Source organism: Cotesia glomerata, linkage group LG9 (genome assembly GCF_020080835.1).
Source record: "Cotesia glomerata isolate CgM1 linkage group LG9, MPM_Cglom_v2.3, whole genome shotgun sequence".
NCBI classification, from domain to species: Eukaryota; Metazoa; Arthropoda; class Insecta; order Hymenoptera; family Braconidae; genus Cotesia; species Cotesia glomerata.
The window spans coordinates 6829271-6838075 of NC_058166.1; the positions used below are offsets into that span (position 1 = coordinate 6829271).

The following is an 8805-nucleotide window of genomic DNA, read 5'->3' on the forward strand; positions in this document are numbered from 1 at the left end:
AAACTCCTTCAGCCTCGAAATCACGTGAAATATTATTTCTTTTAAAGTAGTATTAGATACGCAGAGATACCGAGTAAAAAATTTCTACTCGCTCTTCTTATCTTTGAAAATTTCAAAGTCAACGATTCTTTTGATTATTGAAGATATAAATTCTTGGATACATCTTCGAATCAGAAGTATATTATCTTCGTGAGACACAATCGAATCCCACACGGAGAGAAAAGAATAGACCTTATTCCTATGCTAGAATGATAACCATTACTATGTTGCAAAGTAACGGAAATTTTTGCAGGAATCCTGTGTAAATCTGCTGAAAAAATCTTAGAAAATAGGGTTCCGTGCGACTGCGGTGGTATTTTAGCATCGACGCGGCCGTGTGACAAAAGTCGCGCGGATCCCTATTTTCAACATTAAATAAAAATAGGCATATCAAGCTAGCAGTGACAGAGCTTATCTTGGACGGTCATTATTATTGATTTCTCGGAATCTAAACAAGCAACAATAGTCTAAATAGAGGAACTAATTAGCAACAAAAAAGCAACAAATTTAGCACCACAAATAAATTTTGTTGCTTGAATAATAAGTCAATGCCTGATGGATGAGTCCATGCTAACTTGATAGACCTAATAAAAATGATTGTTTTTGAAAAATCTTAAGTCTTTATTTTTAACTTTCCGCTAAGAAAATTGAAAATTTTCAAAAATCGACCCTAAATTGACCCTAAAGGCCATCCTTGCAACTTTCCGCTCGTTTTGTACTTAAGCGCTCAAAACTACACATTACGTTTTTGAGCTCTTCGAGCTCAAAAATACGATTTTTGTGTAAATTTAAGCTCTTCGAGCTCAAAACTCTAATAGCAGTTTGATAAAACACAATTTTTTGAATTTACAAATGGCAATAACTTTTGAATGAATAAACCGATTTTCACGCGGTTGGCGGCATTCGACGCAGTTTTTGAAGCTCCATGAAAAATTTTCAAGTTTAAATCGATCGAGCCAGGAATTTCGAAGTAATTCCGAAAAAACACTTTTTTCGGTTTTCTTTCGACAACGATAACTCACGAACGAATCAACCGATTTTGAACGGGCTTGCGGTGATCGACGTGGTTTTTTAATTTGGTTTTTAAAAACCAAATTTCAAAAAATTTTTTTTGTAGTTTTTTTGAGATTTCTCAAAATCTACTAGTTCGAATCGGTCCAAATAGTATTCAAAATCTAAGTTTGGTCAAGCCCTTTCGAATGGCATCAACCACGATTAAATCGGACAAGCGGTTCAAAAATTATAAGAGGGTCACATACATACATACATACACACACACATACATACACACATACATACAGACATACGGACATCATCGCGAAAACATTCAGGAAAGCTTCCTAGGACCTCAAAACGTCAAGATCTGATGAGAACTCGATTTTCTAAAAACGGGGTAAAACCAATAACTTCCCGATTTTTGAAAATTTTCAATTTTCTTAGTGGGAAGTTAAAAATTTTTTGAAATGTGGTTTTTTTGAAATTACTTTTAAATGGCTTCACCGATCAATTTCAAAATTTAATCAGCTCTTAAGATCAAAAAACCACGTCGATCACCGTAAGCTCGGTCAAAATCAGTTGATTCGTTCGTGAGTTATCGTTGTCGAAAGAAAACCGAAAATAGCGATTTTTCGGAATTACTTCGAAATTCCTGGCTTGATCGATTTAAACTTAAAAATTCGTCATGAAGCTTCAAAAACTGCGTCGATTGCCGCCAACGGCATCAGTTCATTCATTCAAAAGTTATTGCCGTTTGAAAATTAAAAAAATTGTTTTATTGAACTGCTATTAGAGTTTTGAGCTCGAAGAGCTCAAAATGACACAAAAATATTTTTAAGCTCGAAGAGCTCAAAAACGTAATGTGTAATTTTGAGCGCTTAAGTACAAAATGAGCGGGAAGTTGCAGGGCTGGCCTTTAGGGTCAACCGTCGTCCTAATTTTTTTTAATGTCTACAAGTACTTCTGAGAGCGAAAATTAATTTTTTTTTTAACTTTTTATTTAAAATAATAGTTTAAAAAAATGATTTAAATTGGACGTCTCGAGGTTTTGCTCCGAGAGCGCCACCACTAGTAAGCATGTGACAGATAGCTGGTGGACGTTATTTTTTATTATTATTAAAAATAATAAAAAAAGTAAGATTTGTACATATGATTACGCTTATATTTCACTAACAAAGCTAGAAATATAATATTTTAATGATAAAATCGAAAAGAAATGATAGAATTTAGTGTCCATCTATTGGTGACACTTTTCTGACCTTTATCCCATAGATGGACATTGAGTTTATGATGAATTTTCTTATTTTTTTTTTTTAATTTTATTGGTGGATCAATGTGAGAATAAGAGTAAAGATTATAGCAAACAGACATGTACTGAAAATGAAAGTAATATTATGATTATTGAAGAAATTGAAGAGAAAAAAGAAAACGCTGAATAAAAGAAAAAATTAAGAAAAGCAAAAGAGAACAGACCTATTAAAAGGAAGAAGAAGACAACATAAAATGTTTTTAAAGTTGTATTTTATAAATTTATATTGATAATTTATTAATTATTAGTATTCTTTATATTAATATATTTTATATGTTACTTTACATGAGAAAACATCACGTGTTCAAAATTAATAAAATTACTTTATGATGTATTTTGAAAATTACCATCCGATTTATCACTTTTTTTCTTTAATTTTATTAACCTTTATTTTTTAGTGGAAAAAATTAATAAATTAATTATTTCTGATATAAATAATTAATCGAAAATATCGTTTGTAAGTAGTGTCCATCTATTGCTATTGACTGTCCATCTACTGGAGATTTTGTCGATCTACTGAGGTTTTGGACTTTATTTTCTTACATTTTTCTTTTTTATTAATTACTACAGCGTTTTGCGAAGTTTTACTTATTTTTACCTGGTTAATTATATATTTTTACATAAATATAATTTACTTTATCACAACTTATCTGTATATTACTATATTGTTTTTTTAATAGAACACGAGAGTTTGCTTAGCCGTTCATCTATTGGGGTATTTACCCTACAATGTATTATACAAAAAAAATTGAGCTAAAATTTTAACTTCGATCGTCAATTTTTAACGATTTTCAAAAATTCAAAATTTGACAAATTTGGCATTTTTGAAAATTTTTTTCCAAAATATTTTTTTTTCAATAACCCTAAATGTCCCCTTTTAAATAAACAAAAGGCCGTTCCTATATCTACAATAGCGTTCGAGATATTACAAAAACAAAATTGAAAAACTGAAAAAATTGCGAAATTTTGAATTTGCATATCTTTTGAAAAAAATTTTTTTATTGTTTTTACTTTGGCAGAACTTCGTTTTATGATAAACGAAAACTTCTGACCAAAATTTGTCCAAATCGAGAGTGATTGATTCCAAATATATGTCGATTTGACATGGAATGACCCAATTGCCAACTATTTCTTTAAATTTCGAAATTTAGTCATTTTTAAATGGCTGTAACTAGTCTTTTTGTAGCGATAATCATACTTTGTCTTAGAGTTTTATAAAACTCAAAGACTCTACTTTAAGAATATAAAATAATTTTTTGTAAAAAATTGCGTAAATTATGTGTAAATTCAATTTAAAACAAAAAAGAATTTCAAAATCTTGATGTGTTTTCAATAACATTAGTAATTATTTGAAATTTATTAACTTATTTTTTGGAACTATTTAGATGTTTATCACATTTGATGTATTTTACATAATAACGTAACCTTCTGTATATTTTGATTAAATTTTTGTTGCTTTTTTATGAGTTCATGTGATGATTTTATATTTATTACTAGCCGTGAACATCCGCTTCGCTGGGTCATTTTTAGTAGATTTCATAAAAATCTAACTATTGCAGCCGTCCTCATGGCGCAACTTTTAAAAAATTGAGTCACTTTCTGACTCAGTTTGTCGAGCTGAGTCAGAAAATGTATATAGTTCAAAAGTTTATATATGTATGTATTTATATTGTCCTAGGAATCTGTATACTAAATTTCATAAGGATCTGTTGGGAATTCTTGACAGAATAACATTCATAAGTCGGTTGTAGGGGAGAAGCGGGTCAAATGAACCACGGGGCAATGGAACCACTCGACTTAAAAAATCGAAAAAGTTGAAAAAACGCTCCATGCTCTTAGAATTAGATTCTAATATGTTAAACTCGAATATGATCAAAATTTGACATCATTACGATTAATAAATTTTGAAAAATTGAGATTTTCTTATTTTTAGGCATGCAAACTTTCTTTTCGGCTGGTGACAAATTGTTTAATAATATTTAAATTTTTGAATTAATTGATCAAATTTGAATTATAGTCGTTGTAAATACTTTTATTTTATAATCCTCAACTTTGTTTATAGTGATAGAATGGTTTATTTATTTATTATTTACTATTAATTGTTTTAAAATTATACGGGGTCAATTGAACCAGCAGTCCCGGAGACGATTGAACCATACGGAGAAGCATGGGACATGCACGCGCATCTTGACTCGACGTGAAAAATACTCAGGGAAATAACCTAACAATTTGATAAACTCAATTTGTAATGAAAATTATTTTTAAATCGATTTTTAATTTATCCACAGATTCGGTAGAATCTGGCGCCAAGGTCCGTTCAAAAATCCCGTTGTAAACGGAGCGCCAGACTACCAAATGTGTTTACCGTAAGCAGAACGGTTTTGTGAGGTTTGAAAATTATTAAACCACCTTAACTGACTGTTTGATGCAATTGATAATAAATATGTATTCTATATGGTGTGAATTGCTAATTTAATTAATTTATAGTCCACTAGTCATTATTTTTTTAATTAAAATTCGATAAATTCACTAGCAGAAACTATAGCAACGCCGTTTTTTAGATCCTGGATATTTTTTGATGAGAAAAGAGCAGGTTTTACTATAGCACGCAATTAACTATAGCACGCGAACGTACTATGTAGAACGGGATTAATTATAGATAGATACAATACGGCTGTATCATACTATAGAACGTAATAACGTATACAGAAATTTATTATTATTAATAATTAATACAGAAATTTATTATTATTTTAATAATTAATATAATATGATAGTAATATACAGGAACATAATATAATAATAAAATAATAACAATAACTCTGTTACTAAACGAAATCGGACATATACAAATATACTATGGCTACATTCACGTTGGACGCTTTGAACGCTTTCAGCACCACTTCATATAGCACATTATACGGTGATCGATATCTGTATACGGGGTCATCTGAGTGATACGAACGGAAATGTTGCCAATGTAATAATTGTAAAGGAATTCAAAAAGTAACTTGCTCTCTAACAAGTTATATACATTTAATACTTCATACATAACACTTAATATAGGTCAAATAATGTTTAATTCAATGTAATAAAATACAAACATTGAAACATTTCAATATCATATTTATGAAAGAAATTAAACTGTAACCCATGAAAAATTACAAAAGAACGATAATTGATCTGTCTTCTAAGTTTTCTAAATCACAAGTAAGAAATTAGCTGTCGGTAAGGTAAATTTTGTTAGGTAACTGGTGGTGGAGAAAATTTAAATTATACATCTAATTCAAACACAACCTTTTTATACTAAATAAGAATAATTCTTCTTGAAAATATTTATTGTTTTTATTTATTAAAATATGTAAATATTGATTAATAAAATAAAACAAAAAATCGCTTATTTAATGGGAAATTATTTATTTTTATTTATAAAGTAATTTTTTTTTTTTTTTTTTTTTTTTTAATTATATAAAATATTCAAATCAAACTGTTTTTTATTTGTTTCAACTTAAACTATTATTTATTTACTTATACACTTTCTCAACATTTATCAATAATTACGTTCTTGTCATATGAATATTATATATATGTAATTAGAATAACACGAGAAGAAAAAATTATTTATTTAAATATAATTCGTTTAAACTTAGATTAAAGTTAAAAAAAAAAAACTATTGGAATATCAGATATAATTAGTAAACTCAAAAATATTAAAAAATTAAAAAAAAACAAGATATTTTTGTTCCTTTAAATATCAATTTAAACTTTGATAATTGTTAAAAAAAAATACTGAAATGATAGTAAATCATATATATATTTAAAAGAGATTTTTTTTTTTTAATTTAAAATATTTAAATCAGACTGGAGTACACGAAAAAAAATATAACGATGATTTATCAATCATTACATACTTATTTTATGAATATTGTTAAAAATTAATGTTAATTATATGTAAATTAATGCTAAATAAAAATTTTCATAAAAATTTATTTCAAAAATTTAATCTTTGGAGACGCTAAAAAATTATAAGCGCATTTGTTCATAAATTAAAACTGCTTCTTCAATTTAAAATATTGTATAAATTTTTATTATCGCTAGAAGTAGGAATTTTCATAAAATAAAATTAAACTTAGCTATTTTAGAAAGATAAAATTTTTCTTTAATACAAAAGAAATTAAAACATATCATAATTATAATTTTTTAAAACTTTTTCCCTTAAAATCTAATTCATTCATCAGTTTCCATCTCTTCAGGGTTTTCGGCATCAGATTCTTCATTTTGGACCGGTTCAATCAAAGTTTGTGACCGAGAGTGTTCCTTGACAAAAAAAAATGGTTAATAGAATTTAATTAATTTTATCAAAAAGTAATTTTGAATTTAAATATTTACCACTCAAATTTTCCGTGAGGTCCTAGACTTTGAAATTATGAGATTTGTGGTCACCATCGACAGCGATAGTAAACTGACTATTTGGAGATAAATGAAGACACTGAATAGCTCCCAGACTTGTTTCTATTTCCCAAACGGGTTCCAATAACTGGGAGCTCAAAATGCGTCCCATACTTTAACTATTCCATCTGCAGATGAGGTTACCAAAAATCCTGAACACGAAGAACTAAGCGACAAGCCCGTTATTTCTGTTTCGTGACCTTTTATTTCCCATAAATGCTGTCCTTGCCAAATATTAATGCACTCAATGATTACATTTTTAGTACTTAACTAAAAATACAATGATTAATTATTTATAATGATATTTATAATTAAATTAAAAAATTTAATTCTATGACTATTAATTTAAAATACTTATAAAGAAATAATTGGGCTCAAAATGACTCTACAAGACACGTTCAACCTCTCCAGTAGCTTCCCACATTTTGAATGTATCGCTCATTCGACATTCAAATAATTTTGCGGTTCTAAAATAAAAATTTTTTTTTTTATTTATTTAATTAAAAAAAAAATTATCATGAAAATAAATGTCTACTTGTCTTCAGACCCAGCCAGTAACATGTAAGATTTCTTCGGATGCCACTGAAGTGCTCCAACAATTTCGTGAAACTGATCTAGCTTCATATCTGGGACTCCTTTTTCAATGTCCCATAGTAGAACTGTTTTATCGTTTTAACAGATCCACTTGCTAATATATGCCTATGTTTAAAATAACTGATTAGTTGATCGTATAAATTTAATTTAATATACATGATAATAATTAAAGATAATACATAATTAACACTTACGGTAATTGAATATTTAATATTTCATGCTCAATAAAATATGGTAGATTTTAAGTACCTGATTTAGCATCGGAAGGATCAAAACTGAGCCATTCAAGACACAGTGGGAACGATGGCAAGAAAATATCGTGGTGCTAATAGAAAGAACCTTCTCTTTTGTGACTCAAGAAATAAAAAGTTTAATAGTTAACAAGTAAATAAAATTATCAGTTGAAAATTAAGAGAGTAAAGTACCATAAACTTCTAGGATACTAGCAACTCCATCAACATGTCTAAGTAACACAAAATTATAATATAAAAATAATTATTATTGTGAAAAAAGATTTAGCATATATTTAATAATTTTTTAACAAATAAATACCTACAAATAATTTCCTTTAAATATAAATTTTTACTTTAATATTTGTTAAGGAAGTACAGAAATGATAGTAAAAATCATACATACATTTAAAAGAGACATTTTCTTTTATAATATAAGATACTTAAATCAGACTGGAGCACACATAAAAAAATATAACGATGATTTATCATTCATTACATACTTATTTTGTGAATATCGTTAAAAATTAATGTTAATTTAGAACTTAAAAAATCATTTCAAATGATTCTACAACGTTGGCACAAGTTGGACAACTTAGGTTCGCATTCACTCGAGCAAGAAGGGCTCGCATGTTTTGTACGCACTGTGAACATCCAAACCAATGGTTGCATGGTAAACAAATATGATTTGTAATATTTTGTTCACAAACCACACAATCTGTGATATGTTCACCGACAATGAATTCTGAAACATAATTTTTTTCTAAATAAAATGATATTCATATAACAAATAAAGTATTAAATTACAAGTAAATCTGAATATAACTACTATATGATCAGACTTGAGTCGTTTTATCAAGATATATTTTCAGAACTATGTGAGCGTTGTAAATTAGATAAAATAGACCAATTAATTACTCAAGTTTTTGTATAATTGAATACATATTATTATTTTAACTTCGCTGAATATATCAAAACTATTATTTTCATTAAAATTTTTATACTATCTTTATTTAATATAATAAAACAATATTTTTTTTACCAAATATAAAAGTTTTGTGAATACTTTAACTTTGTAATTACCAATTCCAATAGGAACTCCGATGATGAAATCATTAACTTGTTGAACTTCAACGGCTCTTCCATTTTTTAGCTCATTTATCAAGTGACTGACACAATTTATAAATT

General features: G+C 27.7%; 2 long non-coding RNA genes across 2 annotated transcripts; both read right to left on the minus strand.

Moving 5' to 3' along the window:
- Positions 1–6562: 6562 nt before the first annotated feature.
- Positions 6563–7881, minus strand: LOC123271289. Its single transcript, XR_006510818.1, has 3 exons — positions 7329–7881; positions 6734–7260; positions 6563–6661 (listed from the first exon to the last, which is right to left on the minus strand). It is a non-coding gene; the product is annotated as an uncharacterized LOC123271289 (long non-coding RNA).
- A 161-nt stretch (positions 7882–8042) lies between these two features.
- Positions 8043–8795, minus strand: LOC123271292. Its single transcript, XR_006510823.1, has 2 exons — positions 8701–8795; positions 8043–8362 (listed from the first exon to the last, which is right to left on the minus strand). It is a non-coding gene; the product is annotated as an uncharacterized LOC123271292 (long non-coding RNA).
- Between the last annotated feature and the right edge of the window lie 10 nt (positions 8796–8805).